We start from the raw sequence: 22,121 nt of genomic DNA, 5'->3' as shown, positions 1-22,121 counted from the left end.
GCCCCTCACCCCTACCATTTTATAATCTGCTGCTCCTCATGAACTATGGTTATAACCTACAAAAAATTCCAGGGTTTCCAGGGGAAGCTAGATAAATAAACTTGTTAGGACAGTGAGATTCATTTTATGTACGATGCTGTGTTAATAGGTCCTGTCTGTGGCAATGTGGAAAAAAGTGACTTGAATGGGAACCAGAAACTTGGAGCTCTAGTAATTACTCCTCCACCCACCAGCTGTGTGATGCAGGCCAGTCACATGGCTTCTCGTCCCCTCCTCTGTCTCCAGGTCCTGAAGATATCTTCATATAGCTGCTGGCTAGCAGAGCACCTAAATCTGTGACACCTATTTTTATCACAACCGGGAGATACTTTTCTTGCATTTGGATTTTGCGCTGAGTGAAAGATGTGTTGGCTTGAAGTGATGTAGTAGTTGATTTTAGTTCAAGAATCTTATATTCCTTCACTAATTTTATAAAAGATTTATTAGGCATATACTATGCCAAGTCATAAAATAGGAATTGTAAATAAAGTGGTGACTAAGACAGTCTTTATCTTTGCCTTTATGGAGTAAACAGTCCATCCAAGTGGATAAAATACGCCTCAAACAAGCAATCACACACCCAGAGACCAGTTAAGAGGCTTTTGCAATTCTCCAGGTCAGAGGTGATGTTATCCTGGCTGGGAAGGGTATATATAGAGAGAAAATTAGAGAGACAAAATTAGAGAGCTGTTTTGGAGGCAAAACAGACAAAACTTGGCAATTGCTTGGATGTAAGGAGTGCAGAAGAAGGGAAAACATTGATAACTACCCAAATTTGGTGATTGATTGGATGTGAGAGATGAAGAAGAGGGAGGCAGCATGGCTAACTTCCAATTTTCTGGCTTGAACAACTAGGGGTGGGAGTGGTGATGTCATTTCCCAAGACAGGAAACACTGGAAGAGGAGCAGATGTGGGAGCAAGAGGTTGGGACAAAGAACGAGTCCAGTTCAGGCTGAGGAGCCTGTGAGACAGTTAGTGAAGATGGAGCAGGTGGGGACATGGATCAAGACGACAGACACCGGACACAAATGTAGGTTTCATCAAAGATGTGGGATCTTTGGACCTATGGGGCAGAGTGACATCACTCTGGGAGGCAGAGCACAGAATCAGAAGGCAAGAGGGCCCAGGACCAAGGCTTGAGGAACTCCTCTATTTAATATTTGGAGAAAAAAGAAGGTTGAGCAAAGGTATCAAGATGGGCCACAGAGGAAGAAACCAAGGAGAGCTAGCTGGATCCCAGGGGTCAACGGAAGAGAGTAGCCGACTATGATGACTGCTACAGAGAGGCCAAGTGAGGTGAGAACTTTAGATTCAGCACTACACACATAATAGTGACCGGAGAGTGAGCAGTTTCAGGAGATGATGAGTTTGGAATTTCAAATGAGGTAATTTGGAGAGTGAGTAACAGGTGAGAAAATACAGACAGCGCATAACTTTTTAAAGAAGCTTTGCTCTAAGGCGGAGGAGATAGCATAATAAATGCAGGGGCACAGGAAGCCAAGGGAATAGCTCTCTTTTTTTAAAGTGCAGACTTGAGCATGTTTAAATGGGAAGGAAAATGATATGGCCAGGGCGAGGTAAGAGAGTGGAACCGAGAGAATGAGATTAATAGATAGCACCAGAGTTCCAAGGAAACATGAGAGAGTAAGATTCAGAGCATAAGTGGATGGACTGACTTTAGATCAGAAGCACATGTTATTTGCTGTGTCTGGAGGGAAGAGGAAAAGATGAGTGAGGATGCAGGTAAGTCAGGCTGGTATGGAAAGTTGAAGCAGTTCCCAGGTGATCACTTCTATTTTCACGGTAAAGTAGGCGGTAACGGGAAGGAGGAGGGTTGTAAGTGAGGAGAGTGGAGAATGTGTGAAAATAGTTATGGTAGACAGTGACCATGCAAGACAGAGAAAAATGGAAGGACTGAGGATCCAGCAGAAGCTGGTCATCATGAGTTTATAGTGTTACCAACCTGCCCAGCCATGTTACCTTCTCCTGTTTCATTTTGTTTAATGGTAACAAAATGGTAAGATAGAGATAAATATGCAGAATAAAATACAAGTCGGCCATAATATGTTGGGGTGTTTCTTCCACTGTCCACCACCCCGGGTACACCCCTGAGCTCCCACTCTGTATTCCTTGTACCACATGGCGAGTCCACAAAGCATCATGAATCCAACCACCAGCTGTCTCTAGGGCTGGAGGCCGGGGAAAGAGGCCTTCCTGGGAAGAGGCAAGGCTGAAACGGCTGCTGTCATCTTGCAACTATGAGGAATAACCAATTAAGAGCTCACTACGAGAGCAAATGTTGCTGAGGATGGAGAGAAAGAGAAATCCAGTCCTGACGATGTTGTTTGAGCCCTGGACCTAGCAGTGCCTGCAGTGATACCCTACCCTTTCCAGTTCCATGAGCCAATAAGTTTCCCTTTTCACTTGAGCTAGTTTGGACTGAGGTTTCAAAAGGGCTGTTCCCTGTTGCAAGATCTTAATTTTTAAAAAGGAACCCCCTACTCCCTCAGTCATCTCTTTTTTCAAGATATCTTTGCTGTCCATGTGAGGCCTAAGAATCAGCAGGGATGCAGATCAGAGGAATGTTATGCAACTGGTAAAATTATTGACAAAAATTGCTTTGGAATGATATAAATTAAAAAAGGGGGGGCAAGGGCTTCCCTGGTGGCACAGTGGTTGAGAGTCCGCCTGCCGATGCAGGGGACGCAGGTTCATGCCCCGGTCCGGGAGGATCCCACATGCCGCAGAGCGGCTGGGCCCGTGGGCCATGGCTGCTGGGCTTGCACGTCCAGAGCCTGTGCTCTGCAATGGGAGAGGCCACAACAGTGAGAGGCCCGTGTACCACAAAAAAAAAAAGGTGGGGGGACAAGATTTAAATTGTATAAAAATATAGTTATAATGCTCTTTTTATAAAAGATGAAACAAATACAATAGTCTTACAGTAATTGTTTTGGGTTATGAAATTATGGTTGATTTCCCCACCCCCCTTTTGGCTATTTTATACACTTAATGAGTATGCATCACTTGTATGCATTTATGTACTTACTTTTGAAATTAATTCATATTGTTACCAAAGTAATGTGTACACATTAGAAAAAAAAATCAATCAATGTGAAAAGCTTATCATATAAAACAGCAATCTTCTACCACACCCTCTCCACCCATCCCTGTACCTGCTTTAACTCTTCCTTCTTGACTATACTTCCATATTTCTAAATATTATGCATAGACAGCTATTTTCGATTATCAATTTTAGAAAGTATCTTTTGACATTCTATTACATCGAATTAGGAATTAAGCTGTATTTTACAGTATCACCTTTCAGTCTCTTTCTTCCCATCCTCCTAATATGGTTACGCCACAGTTAAATTTATATCAGCAACGATTGATATGCACATTATTCACTGCTAAACCGATAGTGTAGTCGTGAATATATTTCTGTTCTAAGATAAGTTTTTCCTTCTTCCTGGTGTTAATAATTGCCTTGTTTCTTTTCATTTGTTTGTATCCATTTATTGCCATATATGCATTGAAATTTTCTTAAAAGGATCCAATGATCAGTCAAACTTGTGGCAAAAATGTTTGTCAAAAAATAAAGTATCTCAGATAATCCCACCATCACTCCCACATCTCACCTTAGCCTGGAAATAACACAGCCCCCCACCCTCCTGGACAGCCTTCTCTCTAGGTCTACTGCATAGCTCTCACCCCCAGGGATGACGGATCCATGGTTTATTGAGCCCCATGTCTTCATCTTTCTTCAGTGTGTGGGAAAGCACATCTTTCATTGGCTTCCTAAGAAAGTACATGGGAGGTGAGTTTTCTAAGTCATTGCATATCTGAGAGTTTTAGATATTTAGTTTGCTCTCCTACTTGATTGACATTTTGGCTGGGTAAAGAATTCTAGGTTGGAAATAATTTTCACTGAGAATTTTGAAGAAACTCACAATGTTGTGATAAATCTGATGCCATCCTGATTCCTGTTTATTTTTTCTCTCTGGAGGCTTTTTAAGATTGTCCTTTTTAGATGCTCTGAAATTCACAATGAAGTACCTTGGTGGGAGTCTTGAGTTTTTGTTTTTGTTACTGTTTTCCACTTAATTATTCTGGTCACACAGTACAGTCATCCCTAGGTATCTGTGGGGACTTGGTTCCAAGATACCAAAATCCATGGATGCTCAAGTCCCTTATATAAAAAGGCATAGTATTTGTGTATATATATCACAGAATATCTGGGACAAGGCTGAAGAAGACTAGTTGCAAGGAACTGCCAGTGCAAAGGCCCTGAGGTAGAGGCAGGTCTGTCATGTTAGAGAAATAGCAAGGAAATCAATATAGCAGCAGGAGAGTGACTGAGGAGGAAATAGAAGGAGGGGAGATCAAAGAGGTAAAAAGAAGGTCTTGTGGGTAATGGGAAGCTTTTACTGAGTACAGAGGGGTGTCATTTAAGGTTTGAAGGAGAAGAGTGACACGGTCTGACTTCAGATTTTGAAGAATCACTCTGGCACTTGTGTTGAGCATAGATTGTAGGGAGCAATATTGGAAGTGAGAGGACGAGTTAGGAGGCTGTTCCAGTAATCCAGTAGAGAGAGAGAGATGGTGGCTTTCACCAGGGTAGCAGCAATAAATGTGGTAAAGAGTAGTTGGATTCTGGATTTATTTTAAAAATAGAGTCAACAGAATTTCCTGATAAAATGGATGTCAAGTGTAAAAGAAAGTGTCAAGGAAGAATCTCAGGTCTGTGAACTGTGTAACTGGAAGGAAGAAATTCCCATGTGCTACAATTAGAGGAATGTCTGGAGTTCAGTTTGGTTGTGTCGAGTCTTCCTGTGGCTTACCCTTGCCTTCTTCTGGGTGCAGTGTCTTAAGTCAGAGCCACTTCAGTTCAATTCTTGCAAAGAATAAACCTGCAGTTCCTTATGTGTATGCGTGGAGGTGGAGTGGGGACAGGAATGTGAAGTCTTTGGGCTGTAAAGAGTGAGTAAACGGGTGTATGGGGAGTTGAATTGTTCTGTCTGTGTTCAACCAAGCCCCCTGTTTTTCTTCTCACATCATATCTGCACCTTCCATGGAAACAGATACTTCCAAATCCTAAGCCTTTCTGGGGTTCTGTGGAGGTGGATTCCCTTGCTTCTCATTACTCTTCTCTTCTGCAGGCTTTTGGGTTTTTGCTTCCTCAGCTTCTGGAAGTGTTCCAAAAATTTGTTGAAATTTTTCATCGACTCTTCCCTTCTCTCATTCTTGTGTATGTGTGTTTGGAGAACAAGAAGATATAATGTGTATGATCAGTTTGTGCTACTGAACTGGTGGTGTGCATTAGGGGAAAAAAATCCTTTTTTCAAGCCTACATGATTTTGATATCATCTCAAATTCTAGCCTCCAGAACTGTGAGAAATAAATTTCTGTTGTCTAAGCTACCTAGTCTATGGTATTTTGTTGTGGTAGTCTGAGCTGACTGAAAACACTAGTCCAATGTCACTTAGCCATAGTTTGAGGAGCAAAACCCCTGTCCATCTAACTTCAGAGGCTGCTCTCCTAACCACTGTGCAATATGGCCTCTCTGATATGTAAATAAAACATTAGGACTCCAATAAGTAAATGTGCAAAGAAATGGAATGAAGAGTTAATTTCTAAAAGAATCCATTTGGAATGAGGGAAAAAAACTTCAACCTTACCAATAAGGTTGAACATTAAACATTAAAATAGTACTGATGAAAAAAAGATGAGGGATCTCTCTTTTTGGTTAGAGGTTTTAAAATATATAAATGGTAATAATGCTGTTTAGGGTATAATTTGGTGACCCTGTAAATTAGCATAAGCACGCTAATATTCTGCTCATGTGCCCCAAGGCTCTTTTACAGGTTATTGACAGTGGAAGTCTGTTCTGATTGGCCTGTGTCCATACTAGGTGTTAAATATTTTGAATTCCACCCCTAGCTGGAAGACAATTTAGTGGCATTTATTTAGAAACATAAAAATGGTCACATTGTAGTACCCTGTAGTTCTACTCCTGAGTATCATTCCTAGGGAATTAATATAATTTTGGAACTAGATCTATATCTGATTTACCACTCCTTAGTGTTTCTTGTAATTATAAGCTTTTAGAAGTAATCTAAATGTACAATAATAGGAGAATGGTTACATAAACAAAAATTCTATTATACAGATATTAAAAATAAAATAAGCCTTGTGAAAATAGATAGTAATATGAGGAAATTCTCATAATATGATTTAAATTAAATAAAAAAGGACTCTATTGTATATACTATGTGTTCATAGTTGTTTTTTTTTTTCCTAGTGGGTAGCTAGGAAAATAATTGGAAGGAAACACCCCAAAATGTTCATAATGATATACGATAGTATGAGGGACACTTTTTCCTGTTCTGTTTTCTAATTGTCCGCAATGTGAGTATACTTCATTTAACATAGAAAAAAATTATAAACGAAAAATAGGCTATCCTCAAATCATTTCTTCCCATGCCTCTTCATAGATATGTAAAATGGCAAGTAAAACAATATCATTCCCAGCAGACTCTGCACACTTAATTATTGAAGAAGATAGTTCATTTTATTCTTCCTGAAATATATAATGGAGGTATAAAAAAGTCTATTACTCTCTCTATATATGAGGGGAAGGACCCATCAGTGCTTTTTCAAAGTCTCCTCAGTATGTCCAAGTGCAATCAGTGGGAAATAGCACCCCCTTGTGAGGCACGGTACAAAACACTGGTTTTCCAATTAGTTGGTTTGTGATGATCACCATCTCAGCAAGTAACTCCAACGGTGGCTTATTATCTGGTTTTGGATTCTGTGATGTGATGATATGCCAGTCTAATGATGCTGAGCTATGTGTGGGCAGGGTGTGCCCTACAACTCTAGTCACAGGGACTCCTGGTTCTGAAGAGCAATGACTTGTGTGACATGACCATGGCCCTCAACATGGGCTCCAGGGAAAAATAGCTCTCTCTTTCTGGCTCTTCCTTCTTGGGCATGAAGGACCCCAAACAGAGAGAAGTAGTAAAGTAGGAATTCCAGAAGAGATGAGACTACTGGCTTGCTTATAGCTGGGTTTTGCTAATTTTGTTTTTGTTTTTCTTTTTCTATTCTGCTTTTATATTATATTATATAAAGGACTTACATTACATTATATTCTCATGTTAAGACTTCTTATATTCTTATATCAAGGACTTATCTGTTGTGTGTTGTGTGTCTCAATATCTTAGAACGTATTCCATAATATTAGAGGAATGGATATTCTGTCAAAGCACCTGCATATGAACTCAATTTGTGATTTAGTTTCCTCTTCTCCAGAGAGAGAAGTGCCAGAACATCAACCAAGTCACAAAGGTCGCCCCTCTGGAAGGATAAATGTGGCATTTTGGAATCAAGCAGGATGGCCTCCTTTAGAAGTCTTGAGGGATGACTCTCTGGAGTTGCTGTTGTGCTTGACCCAGTGCTAATGGGGCACTTGATGGTGCCTTCTGTGGGAGGTGAAAGGGCTGACCCCTAAGAGTTAAAATCTTGGGACCCCAGCATGGGGCCTGGCTGAGCTCCTCCACTCTCAAAGAACCAGAGTGGCCTGTGCAAGGATCTTTGTAAATAAGACACCTTGGGAGAATGGACAGTATATATGCAAGGACCAGTTTTGTTTTGTTTTGTTTTGGTTTTTTTGTTTGTTTGTTTGTTTGCGGTACGCGGGCCTCTCACTGTTGTGGCCTCTCCCGTTGTGGAACACAGGCTCTGGACGCGCAGGCTCAGCGGCCATGGCTCACGGGCCCAGCCACTCCGCAGCATGTGGGATCTTCCCGGACCGGAGCACGAACCCGTGTCCCCTGCATCGGCAGGTGGACTCTCAACCACTGTGCCACCAGGGAAGCCCAAGGACCAGTTTTTAACAGCAACCTCATACGACAGCAAAAGCACCACCAGTGGTGGAGTTAATCAGACCTTTTTCTCTCTCTACTTCAGGTGTGGCCTCCCCACCTACCCTCCAACACTGAGAATTTTCAGAAAAGGCTGCTTGAAGATAGAGTCATTTCAAACAGTTTTTGAAACAAGGTTACCCTTTGATTGGGTAAATTCCGGAAGAGTTTCTGCATTCCTTGGGAGTGGGGAAGGAGGTGCTAGGTAGAAGAAAGCTTTGTTATGGAGGTAATAGACTTCTTGCTATCAAGGCAACTGGGGAAAACTGTGTCTGTGTTGCCTCTGAACGTTTTGTGGTAGTTTACATGGTTATTCCCTTCCTTACATCTATTCCTAATTTAGCTTGATGTCTATCTCTTTCATCTTTGTCTTCCTGCTTCTGTCTTGTTTTCCTTTATTTTTATATACTTATTCTTTATTTTTACTGTTAAAATGTTTAAAAAATTTAAATTCTTATTTTTTTAAATTGAGGTATTCTTGATTTGCAATACTGTGTAGTTTCAGGTGTACAGTAATGTGTTTCAGTTATATGCACATATATATACACATATATATGTATATATATTCTTTTCCAGGTTCATTTCCATTATAGGTTAAAATTCTATTCTTAAATCAATTTTTACTTCTATCTTAATAATGATTATTTTAAGTGTTTATTTAATGATCTCTTTATTTATTTTGTAAAATCCTTTTATTTTTCTAACCTGTTTTTTTTTTAACATCTTTATTAAGAGTATAATTGCTTTACATTGCTGTGTTAGTTTCTGCTGTAAAGCAAAGTGAACCAGCTATAAGTATATCCCCATATCCCCTCCCTCTTGCATCTCCCTCCCACCCTCCCAATCCCACCCCTGTAGGTGGTCACAAAGCACTGAGCTGATCTCCCTGTGCTATGTGGCTGCTTACCGCTAGCCATCCATTTTACATTTGGTAGTGTATATATGTCGATGCCACTCTCTCACTTTGTCCCAGCTTACCCTTCCCCCTCCCAATATCCTCAAGTCCATTCTCTAGTAGGTCTGCATCTTTATTCCCATCTTGACCCTAGGTTCTTCATGACCTTTTTTTTTTTCCCTTAGATTCCATATATATGTGTTAGCATATGGTATTTGTTTTTCTCTTTCTGACTTAATTCACTCTGTATGACAGACTCTAGGTCCATCCACCTCACTACAAATAACTCAATTTCGTTTCTTTTTATGGCTGAGTAATATTCCATTGTATATATGTGCCACATCTTCTTTATCTATTCATCTGATGATGGACACTTAGGTTGTTTCCATCTCCTGGCTATTGTAAATAGAGCTGCAATGAACATTTTGGTACATGACTCTTTTTGAATTATGGTTTTCTCAGGGTATATGCCCAGTAGTGGGATTGCTGGGTCATATGGTAGTTCTATTTTTAGTTTTTTAAGGAACCTCCATACTGTTCTCCATAGTGGCTGTATCAATTTACATTCCCACAAACAGTGCAAGAGTGTTCCCTTTTCTCCACACCTTCTCCAGCATTTATTGTTTGTAGATTTTTTGATGATGGCCATTCTGACTGGTGTGAGGTGATACCTCATTGGAGTTTTGATTTGCATTTCTCTGATGATTAGTGATGTTGAGCATCCTTTCATGTGTTTGTTGGCAATCTGTATATCTTCTTGGGAGCAATGTCTATTTATGTCTTCTGCCCATTGTTGCATTGGGTTGTTTGTTTTTTTGATATTGAGCTGCATGAGCAGCTTGTATATTTTGGAGATTAATCCTTTGTCAGTTGCTTTGTTTGCAAATATTCTCTCCCATTCTGAGGGTTGTGTTTTCGTCTTGTTTATGGTTTCCTTTGCTATGCAAAAGCTTTTAACTTTCCTTAGGTCCCATTTGTTTATTTTTACTTTTTATTTCCATTTCTCTAGGAGGTGGGTCAAAAAGGATCTTGCTGTGATTTATGTCATAGAGTGTTCTGCCTATGATTTCCTCTAAGAGTTTTATAGTGTCTGGCCTTACATTTAGGTCTTTAATCCATTTTGAGTTTATTTTTGTATATGGTGTTAGGAAGTGTTCTAATTTCATTGTTTTACATGTAGCTGTCTAGTTTTCCCAGCACCACTTATTGAAGAGGCTGTCTTTTCTCCACTGTATATTCTTGCCTCCTTTATCAAAGATGAGGTGACCATATGTGCATGGGTTTATCTCTGGGCTTTCTATCCTGTTTCATTTATCTATATTTCTGTTTTTGTGCCAGTACCATGCTGTCTTGATGACTGTAGCTCTGTAGCATAGTCTGAAGTCCAGGAGCCTGATTCCTCCAGCTCTGTTTTTCTTTCTCAAGATTGCTTTGTCTATTCGGCGTCTTTTGTGTTTCCATACAAATTGTGCAATTTTTTGTTCTAGTTCTGTGAAAAATGCCAGTGGTAGTTTTATAGGGATTGCATTGAATCTGTAGATTGCTTTGGGTAGTAGAGTCATTTTCACAATGTTGATTCTTCCAATACAAGAACATGGTATATCTCCCCATCTGTTTGTATCATCTCTAATTTCTTTCATCAGTGTCTTATAGTTTTCTGCATACAGGCCTTTTGTCTCCTTAGGTAGGTTTATTCCTAGGTATTTTATTCTTCTTGTTGCAATAGTAAATGGGAGTGTTTTCTCAATTTCTCTTTCAGATTTTTCATCACTAGTGTATAGGAATGCAAGAGATTTCTGTGCATTAATTTTGTACCCTGCTACTTTACCAAATTCATTGATTAGCTCTAATAGTTTTCTGATAGCATCTTTAGGATTTTCTATGTATAGTATCATGTCGTCTGCAAACAGCAACAGTCTTACTTCTTCTTTTCTGATTTGGATTCCTTAATTTCTTTTTCTTCTCTGATTGCTGTTGCTAAAACTTCCAAAACTATGTTGAATAATAGTGGTGAGAGTGGGCAACCTTGTCTTGTTCCTCATCTTAGTGGAAATCGTTTCAGTTTTTCACCATTGAGAGCAATGTTGGCTGTGGGTTTGTCATATATGGCCTTTATTATGTTGAGGTAAGTTCCCTCTATGCCTACTTTCTGGAGGGTGTTTATCATAAATGGGTGTTGAATATTTTCAAAAGCTTTTTCTGCATCTATTGAGATGATCATATGATTTTTCTCCTTCAATCTGTTAATATGGTGTATCACATTGATTGATTTGCATATATTGAAGAATGCTTGCATTCCTAGGATAAACCTGACTTGATCATGCTGTATGACCCTTTTAATGTGCTGTTAGATTCTGTTTGCTTGTATTTTATTGAGGATTTTCGCATCCCTGTTAATCAGTGATACTGTCCTGTAGTTTTCTTTTTTTGTGACATCTTTGTCTGGTTTTGGTATCAGGGTGATGGTGGTCTTGTAGAATGAGTTTGGGAGTGTTCCTCCCTCTGCTATGTTTTGGAAGAGTTTGAGAAGGATAGGTGTTAGCTCTTCTCTAAATGTTTGGTAGAATTCGCCTGTGAAGCCATCTGGTCCTGGGCTTTTGTTTATTGGAAGATTTTTCATCACAGTCTCAATTTCAGTGCTTGTGATTGGTCTGTTTATATTTTCTATTTCTTCCTGGTTCAGTCTTGGAAGGTTGTGCTTTTCTAAGAATGTGTCCATTTCTTCCAGGTTGTCCATTTTATTGGCACAGAGTTGCTTGTAGTAATCTCTCATGATCCTTTGTATTTCTGCAGTGTCAGTTGTTACTTCTCCTTTTTCATTTCTGATTCTATTGATTTGAATCTTCTGCCTTTTTTTTCTTGATGAGTCTGGCTAATGGTTTATCAATTTTGCTTATCTTCTCAAAGAACCAGCTTTTAGTTTTATTGATCTTTGCTATTGTTTCCTTCATTTCTTTTTCATTTATTTCTGATCTGATGTTTATGAGTTCTTTCCTTTTGCTAACTTTGGGGATTTTTTGTTCTTCTTTCTCTAATTGCTTTAGGTGTAAGGTTAGGTTGTTTATTTGAAATGTTTCTTGAGGTATGATTGTATTGCTATAAACTTCCCTCTTAGAACTGCTTTTGCTGCATCCCATAGGTTTTGGGTCATCGTGTTTTCATTGTCATTTGTTTCTAGGTATTTGTTGATTTCCTCTTTGATTTCTTCAGTGATCTCTTGGTTATTAAGTAATGTATTTTTTAGCCTCCATGTGTTTGTATTTTTTACAGATTTTTTCCTGTAATTGATATCTAGTCTCATAGTATTGTGGTTGGAAAAGATACTCGATACAATTTCAATTTCTTAAATTTACCAAGGCTTGATTTGTGACCCAAGATATGGTCTATCCTGGAGAATGTTCCATGAGCACTTGAGAAGAAAGTGTGTTCTATTGTTTTTGGGTGGAATGTCCTATAAATATCAATGAAGTCCATCTTGTTTAATGTATCATTTAAAGCTTGTGTTTTCTTATTTATTTTCATTTTGGATAATCTGTCCATTGGTGAAAGTGGGGTGTTAACGTCCCCTACTATGATTGTGTTACTGTCGATATCCCCTTTTATGGCTGTTAGCATTTGCCTTATGTATTGAGGTGCTCCTATGTTGGGTGCATAAATATTTACAATTGTTATATCTTCTTCTTGGATTGATCCCTTGATCATTATGTAGTATCCTTCTTTGTCTCTTGTAATAGTCTTTGTTTTAAAGTCTATTTTGTCTGATATGAGAATTGCTACTCCAGCTTTCTTTTGATTTCCATTTGCATGGAATATCTTTTTCCATCCCCTCACTTTCAGTCTGTATGTGTCCCTAGGTCTGAAGTGGGTCTCTTGTAGACAGCATATATATGGGTCTTATTTTGTATCCATTTAGCCAGTCTGTGTCTTTTGGTTGGAGCCTTTAATCCATTTACACTAAGCTAATTATCGACATGTATGTTCCTATTACCATTTTATTAATTGTTTTGGGTTTGTTTTTGTAGATCTTTTCCTTCTCTTTCATTTCCTGCCTAGAGAAGTTTCTTTAGCAGTTCTTGTAAAGCTGGTTTTGGTGGTGCTGAATTCTCTTAGCTTTTGCTTGTCTGTAAAAGTTTTAATTTCTCCGTTGAATATGAATGAGATCCTTGCTGGGTAGAGTAATCTTGGTTGTAGGTTTTTCCCTTTCATCCCTTTAAATATGTCCTGCCACTCCCTTCTGGCTTGCAGAGTTTCTGCTGAAAGATCAGCTGTTTACCTTATAGGGATTCCCTTGTATGTTGTTTGTTGCTTTTCCCTTGCTGCTTTTAGTGTTTTTTCTTTGTATTCAATTTTTTTTTTTTTTTTTTTGCTGTACACGGGCCTCCCACTGTTGTGGCCTCTCCCGCTGCGGAGCACAGGCTCTGGACGTGCAGGCTCAGTGGTCATGGCTCATGGGCCCAGCCGCTCCACTCCATGTGGGATCTTCCCGGACCGGGGCACGAGCCCGCGTCCCCTGCATCGGCAGGTGGACTCTCAACCACTGCGCCACCAGGGAAGCCCTGTATTTAATTTTTGATAGTTTGGTTAATATGTGTCTTGGCTTGTTTCTCGTTGGATTTATCCTGTATGGAACTCTCTGCACTTCCTGGACTCGATTGACTATTTCCTTTCCAATGTTAGGATAGTTTTCAACTATAATCTCTTCAAGTATTTTCTCAGACCCTTTCTTTTTTCTCTTCTTCTTCTGGGACCCCTATAATTTGAATGTTTATGCATTTAATGCTGTCCCAGAGGTCTCTGAGACTGTCCTCAATTCTTTTCATGCTTTTTTGTTTATTCTGCTCTGTGGTAGTTATTTCCACTATTTTATCTTCCAGGTCACTTATCTGTTCTTCTGTTCTTCTGCATCAGTTATTCTGCTATTGATTCCTTCAGAGAATTTTTAATTTCATTTATTTTGTTGCTCATCATCATTTGTTTGCTCTTTAGTTCTTCTAGGTCCTTGTTAAACATTTCTTGTATTTTCTCCATTCTATTTCCAAGATTTTGGATCATCTTTACTATCATTACTCTGAATTCTTTTTCAGGTAGACTGCCTATTTCCTCTTCATTTGTTTGGTCTGTTAGGGTTTTTACCTTGCTCCTTCATCTACTGTGTATTTCTCTGTCTTCTCATTTTGCTTAACTTACTGTGTTTGGGGTCCCAGGTTCATAGTTCCCATTGTTTTTGGTGTTTGCCCCCAGTGGGTAAAGTTGGTTCAGTGGCTCATGTAGGCTTTCTGGTGGAGGGGACTGGTGCCTGTGTTCTGGTGGATGAGGCTGAATCTTGTGTTTCTTGTGGGCAGGACCGAGTCTGGTGGTGTGTTTTGGGGTGTCTGTGAACTTATTATGATTTTAGTCAGACTGTCTGCTAATGGGTGGAGTTGTGTTCCTATATTGCTAGTTGTTTGGCATGGGGTTTCCAGCACTGGAGCTTGCTGGTCGTTGAGTGGAGCTGGGTCTTAGCATTGAGATGGAGATCTCTGGGAGAGCTGTCACCGAGTGATATTACATGGGGCTGGGGAGGTCTCTGGTGGACCAATGTCCTGAACTCGGCTCTGCCCCCTCCAAGTCTCAGGCCTGACACCCAGCTGGAGCACCAAGACCCTGTCAGCCACATGGCTCAGAAGAAAAGAGAGAAAGAAAAAGAAAGAAAGAAAAATAAATAAGTAATTAAAATAAAAAATTTGTAAAAATATTATTAAAATAAAAAATTTTTTAAGTAATTAAAAAAAAAGAAGAGCAACAAAACCAATAAGCAAATCCACCAATGATAACAAGTGCTAAAAGCTAAAGTAAGATAAACATATAAATCAGAACCTAGTCAGTCACATACAGCAAACCCCAAGTCTACAGTTGCTCCCAAAGTCCACTGCCTCAATTTTGGGATGATTTGTTGTCTATTCAGATATTCCACAGATGCAGGGTACATCAAGTTGATTGTGGAGATTTAATCCACTGCTCCTGAGGCTGCATGGAGAAATTTCCCTTTCTCTTCTTTGTTCGCACTACTCCTGGGGTTCAGCTTTGGATTTGGCCACTCTTCTGCATGTAGGTTGCCCTATGGCATCTGTTCTTCACCCAGACAGGAGGGGTTAAAGGAGCAGCTGATTAGGGGGCTCTGGCTCACTCAGGCCTGGAGGAGGGAGGGATATGGAATGTAGGGCGAGCCTGCAACAGCAGAGGTGCACCGTGTGTTCTCCCGGGGAAGTTGTCCCTGGATGACAGGACCCTGGCAGTGGCGGGCTGCACAGGCTCCCAGTGGGGGAAGAGTGGATAGTGACCTGTGCTTGCACACAGGATTCTTGGTGACTGCAGCATCAGCAGCGTTAGCATTTCATGCCTGTCTCTGGTGTCTGCACTGATGCCTGTGGCTCGTGTCCATCTCTGAAGCTCATTTAGGCGGTGCTCTGAATCTCCTCTCCTCATGCACCCTGAAACAATGGTCTCTTGCCGCTTAGGCAGTTCCACACTTTTTCCCGGACTCCCTCCCAGCTAGCTGTGGTGCACTAGCCCCCTTCAGGCTGTGTTCACACAGGCAACCCCAATCCTCTCCCTGGGATCTGACCTCCGAAGCCCGAGCCTCAGCTCCCAGCTCCCACCTGCCCCCTGGGTGAACTGATAAGCCTCTCAGGCTGGTGAGTGCTGGTCGGCACCGATCCTCTGTGCAGGAATCTCTCCGCTTTGCCCTCTGCACCCCTGTTGCTGGGCTCTCCTTCGTGGCTCCAAAGCTTCCACCCCACGGCCCACTCTCTGTCTCTGCCAGTGAAGGGGCTTCCTAGTGTGTGGAAACTTTTCCTCCTTTACAGCTCCCTCCCAGAGGTGCAGGTCCTGTCCCTGTTCTTTTGTCTCTGTTTTTTCTTTTTCCTTTTGCCACTTGGCCACACAGGAGCTGCATGGAGGTTGGAGCTGCCCCTGCAACCACTCTTCTGACTTCCATTTGCCCTTTCAACCCTTCTAAAGAGAGCTCTTCTAAAAACCTTACTCCTGATGACTCCAGCTGAACCTCCATAGGGCTATACTTACTTTCTGTTTGTAGATGATGGGACTTGACCCCCCAGGAGTTGTGGAGGTAGTTATTAGAGCATGGTGTCTCTAGGATCAAAATATACTGGCAGCCAATAAGGTTGCTCCTTAACATCTATTAAAATGAAAACAACAACAAAAAGTAAGAATTGAAGATCAAGAGGCTGAGGGTGGTCATCCCAATGAAAAGTCACAATCCCTTGTTCTGTTCTTAGGCTCAAGCCAGTTTTTAGATCTGAAACCCATTGACTGAAAAGTGACTGTTCTGTAGGAGGAAGGACTAGCCATGATGTTGGCTAGTGTCTACTGACATGATGCCTCCAGTTATTCCACAAAGATACCTGTAACCATTTACTTGGGTGACTTTGGGAAAAGGAGAATAACCAATTTTGAGGAGTATTGGACACAGAATCTGAGCTGACCTGATAGCAGAGACTCAAAGTTTCATCATGGACCCTTGTTAGAGTGGGACCATGCTATTAAGTGGAGTCCTGGCTAAAGTCTGGTTCACAGTCCCTGAGTGCACAATTGGAATCGATATACTTGGTGGGGTTACTTAGTAACCCTAATATTGAGCCCCTTTTCTGTGGAGTGAAGAGCGTCACAGGGGGAAAGACCTAATGGGAACCTCTGAATCCATACCTCTCTCCCCCAGTTAGATAGTAAATCAAAACAATATTGTACCCCAAGGAGGATGGCAAAGATCAGTGCCCCCATTAAAGACCTGAAAGATGCAGGGATGGTGGTTCCTACCATATCTTCATTTAATTCCAGTCTGGCTTCTGCAGAAACCAGATGAATCCTAGAGAATGGTGTAGACTATTGCAGATTTGACCAAGTAGCACCAATTGCAGTTGTGAATGATTAGTTATTTTGAAAAGGCCAGTGGTCCATTCTCACAGGGATTGGTAACCTACTTGAAGTATGGGTTTGCCTTTGCTGCCCAAAAAGTCTTGGCCAGCACCATTATCTGGGGCCTTTGGGAATGCTTGATCCATAGACATGGAATCCCACACAGCATAGCGTCTGACTTGGGGACCCACTTTACAGTAACAAGGTTGTGGGAGAAGGCCTCTATCTGTGGAATTCACTGGTTGTAGCACATACCACACTGTCCAGAGGCAGCTCACCTTATAGAATGCTGGAAAGGCCTTCTAAAGGTGCAATTCAATTGCCACCTTGAAGGAAACACTCTGAAAGCATGGGATCTCTTCGGAGTGCAGGGATTTATTAAATCAGAGACCTCTAATGTACTGTTTCCCCAGTTGGAAGGATACAAGTTTGGAAAACAACAAAGACAGGAATGGCCCCACCTACTGTCCCTTCCAATGTCTCATGAGAAAATTTGTATTTCTCATCTCTGCAATCTGGGCTCTGTGTTGTTGGAAGTCCCAGTGCCCTAAGGGGGTACACTCTTCCTAGAAGACACAGCAAGGGTACCATTGAACTATCAGTTATGGCTGCCCCAGGGCACTTTGGACTCATTGTGTGCAGGGACTAGCTGGCAAATGGAGGAGTTACCACTCTGGCAAGGGTAACTGACCCTGATCAGTGGGAAGAGGTAGCATGCTTTTACACAATGGGTACAGCATCACGGTCCTGTTGGGCACCTTCAGGTACTTCCTTGCCCTGCTGTAACTGTGAGTGGCCATGTGCACTAACCCTAGACTGAAAACGGTGTGACGATCAAGTGATTGGACCCCTTGGGAATGAAGGTTTGGTTCCTACCATTGGAAAAGCCACTAGACCTGCCGAGGTTGAAGGGAATTTAGCATAAATGGTGGAGGAGGGAGGGGATGAGTTCCATTTGTGGCCTTGAGATCAACTGCCATGTCAGGAACTGTAGTACCTCCCACTAAACTCCTTTTTCTGAGTTTCCTCTCAGAAAGAGAGGCACGTAGGAAACGAAAGAGTTGCTGCTCCCTGAACCTTTATGGAGAAGCAGATCTTCCTTCACAGTGGTCTATGGAAGCTGTGAAAATGTGCCTAGCTGGCCTCCTGGGCTCAAGCTGCTATGCTTAAAAGCCATCACCAAGGGAGGCCATTGCCTCTTCCTATGGGCTCTCCTCGCTGAGTCAGGTAGGGAGACACAGAGCTCTGATGGCAGTCTCTGGGCTCCTGGACTCCCAGCAGCTTTGTCAACCCTTCCACCGACTGTAGGGCAGTCTAGGATGCTTGCACCCAACCTTCTTTCCCTCTCTCCTTCACTCGAAGTCAGATTTATGTTGAGGTCTGATGACTCTCCCATTTTTCCCTGGCTCCCTGCCTATTTCCTTTCCCACAGGCATTTCCCCTAATAAAACCCTTGCACATTTCATCTCATCTTGGCATTTGGCATCTGCTTCTGGGAGGATCCAGACTTAACACCAAGCTGTGACTTTGTTCTGACAGCTAACTTACTTGTCAAATCAGCTTGGAGCTTCTGAGGCTTGTTTTCAGGCTTAGGTGGGCCAGACCTCAGAGAGCTTTTTCTTCTAGGACTAGTTTGGCCCTGAAACTAAGGAGTTTCCTTTCTGGAGTTTCTGATTAAATGCTCTGAAGTTCAGCAAGGACTCTCCACTCTGGCTGGCTGGAACATGAATATCCCCCAGCCTTTTGTGAACTCTGGAATTATTCATCTTATAGCTTCCTGTTTTTTGTTTTGTTTTCTGGCTAACTTTGTGACATTTTATCCTATGCATGTGCAGCTAAGTATGCAGTAATGGACTCAAGGGACTCCTGTGCAAATTTCTCTGTACAACTACCTCTCTGATACTCTGCCATATTCATACTAGACACCTCAGTCTCTTCAAACTCCAGGCTAGACAGCCGGGATAATTATAGGTGTTATGTCATTCATGTCCCTTCTCTCATAGAGGAATCACAAGCCTATACTGATTTTTGTTTAATATCTGAAAACAGTTGCTTCATAAACCTTACTCAGTTTTCTAGTTGATTACCATAAGAGGGCAGTTACCACAGGAGGGCAAGGCTGGTTCCAGTTGCTTTATCATTTTTGGAAGTGGAATCCCAGCACCAGCAACACCCTTAGACCTGGGCAAATAGAGCTCCCTCTCTGGCTTGTTCCTTAGAGGGTCCTGTGCTTTAGAAGACCTTTTCAGAAGTTTTCAAGTCCTGTCTGCCCCTGCTGCCTGAGACCAGCTGAGGCCACTAGCGCCATCCTGTGGGAGTGTCCCAAACCCAGACCAGGACCTTTGTGGGCTCTGGACCCTATTTCTCCCCTTCTGGATGCTCTCTAACCCTTACCTTGAGCATGGGCTTGACCAGCGCCCTGAGGAGCTCCAATGCAGGTGTGTGGCTTGACTGGTGCATTGTTTCCTGTGCCTGATGTGGTATTTCTTTTGCAAGATTACATGATATTGGGCTGCCAGAAAGTGCCGATATGCTGATTTTGGATGACTCTAACCCACACGAGACACAGTATAAGTCCAGTTCTCTGGTCTACCACTGCCCCACCAGTGACCCTTAGGCTTTATCCATGTATGTGGGCCGATGCATCGGTTCTCACATTTATATTCCAACTAGTCTACAACACCAAAGCGGACAGCAGGGGAAGAGCACATGTCCTTTATCTTTTGTGCCCGTGTTATGGGTACCCAGGGCAGTCTCCTCATCCCATCCCCAAGCTCTGTGCCATGTGCCAGGTAGTTTTCCATTGGTGGCTGCATCTATTTCCTCCAAGCACTTTTGAGACTATTGTTCTGCAGTGCCAATGGGCACTTTTCTGGATATGTTCAGGAGGTGTAAAAGTAAGTCATGCATAATAGATCCACTCCAATATTTCTATAAGCAGGAGCTTTTTGATTCCTTCCACTACAGCAGCAGTTCTCAACATTAAAATCACTTGGGAAATTTCAAAAAATACCAATGCTTTGGTCTGTCATACAGAGTGAAGTAAGTCAGAAAGAGAAAAACAAATACTGTATGCTAACGCATATATATGGAATCTAGAAAAATGGTACTGATGAACCTAGTGGCAGGGCAGGAATAAAGACACAGATGTAGAGAATGGACTTGAGGACACAGGGGAGGAAGGGGAGGCTGGGATGAAGTGAGAGAGTGGCATGGACATATATACACTACCAAATGTAAAATAGATAGCTAGTGGGAAGATGCTGCGTAGCACAGGGAGATCAGCTTGGTGCTTTGTGACCACCTAGAGGGGTGGGATAGGGATTGTGGGAGGGAGGCTCAAGAGGGAGGGGATATGGGGATGTATGTATACATATAGCTGATTCACTTTGTTATAGAGCAGAAACTAACACAACATTGTAAAGCAACTATACTCCAATAAAGGTGTAAAAAAAACCCAATGCTTTGGCCCCACCCCAGACTAATTACAACAAAACTTCTGGGCATGGGGCTTCAGCATCTTTGTTTGGAAAACTGAGGTGATTCTAATGTACAGCCAGGGCTGAATCTGCTGCTCTCATTCTGGCATATCAGGCTCATTGACTCTAGGCTACTGCTGAGTTTAAGTTTCAATTAATTCTAATCCAGATCTTCAGGTAACATATTAAATATGAAGTTTTCGATGAGAGCATCAGTATCAATAAATTTAACCTGATTCAATCTTATATTTGATCTAACACCCTTAGAATCCATTCCCATATATGCTCCCCAGACTTTGGCTGATACAAAATAGAAAGATCCTACGTGTGTAAGCCCTCTTCCTGGAGAAGACCTGGCATCTCTTTGTCTGGGCTATTTTAGGATCTCATTTTGAGCCTGGAGGCAATGAGAAGTGGATGGGTGAGGTCTGCAAATAAGTATCCCTTTTTAAGGCAAATGCTCCAGATGAGGCAGAAAGGTTTTTCTGAAGGAGAGATGGTTTCCTCAGAGTAGAGAGCTGCTTCTACTGGTAAAGGAGGTTCTACGAGAACTGCTGATTTGAAGTTCTCAGCTTTGTCTCTCCAAATAGCCCCATCCTGTCTCAGCATCTCACTCCTTCCCAGTGTCTTTACCTTAGCATTAGAGACTTAGTAGGGTTACATATTTAACTGGCATTGCAACTCTGGGCCTAATCAAATCTATGTTGGTCTTGCAGCTAGATGAGATAAGGGCCTTCTTTAAGGTAACCATAAGATTTTCTGACTGTCCACTTATACTTTGAGATGGGAGTTTAGATCCTTAATCTTTTTTTTTTTTTTTTTTTTTTTTGAGGCATGGGCAAGGAGCTCTCTTTAGGACAGTCAGAAGAAGCCATAATAATCCACAATCCTCATTATCACCATTGTCACCATAATAGCTAACTCCTATAGCCACTCCATCTCCCAGTGCCTTGCTTCCTACCTGTAATTCATCCTATGCCACCTTCGATGAGAATTTGAGTAAGCATTGTCCCCTCAAGGAGGATATTCATGTGCTCTTCAAATATGTGAGCTGCCCAATCCCAAAGTCACATCTTGAGAATCTATTTCCTGGAAAAATTCCTGAGAAGTATTGTATCAGGTCCCCAAACAAAACAGATCACACAATCCATGGATTTAACTGGCATTTAACAGAGGGGATGTTTCTGGAGGTGTGGACAAGATTAAGGGAAGCAATAACGAATCATCACACATCCAAGAACTAGCAACGATGAGAAATCATTACCACACTTAGACCTGAAAGGACAAGAGGAAATGGTTTAGCCAGAGCCTAGGAAAGCTAGAGCTGTGGAAGAGAGCCACTCAACAGGAGCTGGGCTGTAGTGGAGCCCTTGCCAGACTCATAATGCTGAAGTACAGAAGGGGGAAGAAGAAATACTTCAACTTCTCTCTCTTTTTGCCTTTTGATCTCCTGATGAAGCCTCCCATTGGTCAAACCCAATTGTACTCAAAGGTCAAGAGAGGCTGGCTGATGCTATTAGTAGAGATCAGCTTCCCAGGGCAAAGATTGGATTAGATGATGAAGAACTGAGAATAATTAGCCCAAGATACCAATCTCTTGCCAAAAATCTGCTACAGGAGCAGACCTTTATGAAATCTCTGTTGATCTTAGCCTTTGCTACTTACGAATTTATCTTTGGCTACTAAGGGGATGCTCCCAGGATATGGAGATTAAAAAAAAAACAACAACATAGTATTCCTGATCTTATTTTGATATTGTCAGTCCATGGGAAAGCTTCTCAGTGAGGTAGTAATAGAACCAGGAAGGGAAGTGAAATTATCCAGCTCCTAGCCTGCTGTTCAGTTCTCTACCTGAATTCCAGAACTTGCCC

The sequence above is a fragment of the Hyperoodon ampullatus genome (genome assembly GCF_949752795.1).
Source record: "Hyperoodon ampullatus genome assembly, chromosome: 4".
Taxonomy (NCBI): Eukaryota; Metazoa; Chordata; class Mammalia; order Artiodactyla; family Ziphiidae; genus Hyperoodon; species Hyperoodon ampullatus.
This window is presented reverse-complemented; position numbering follows the sequence as displayed.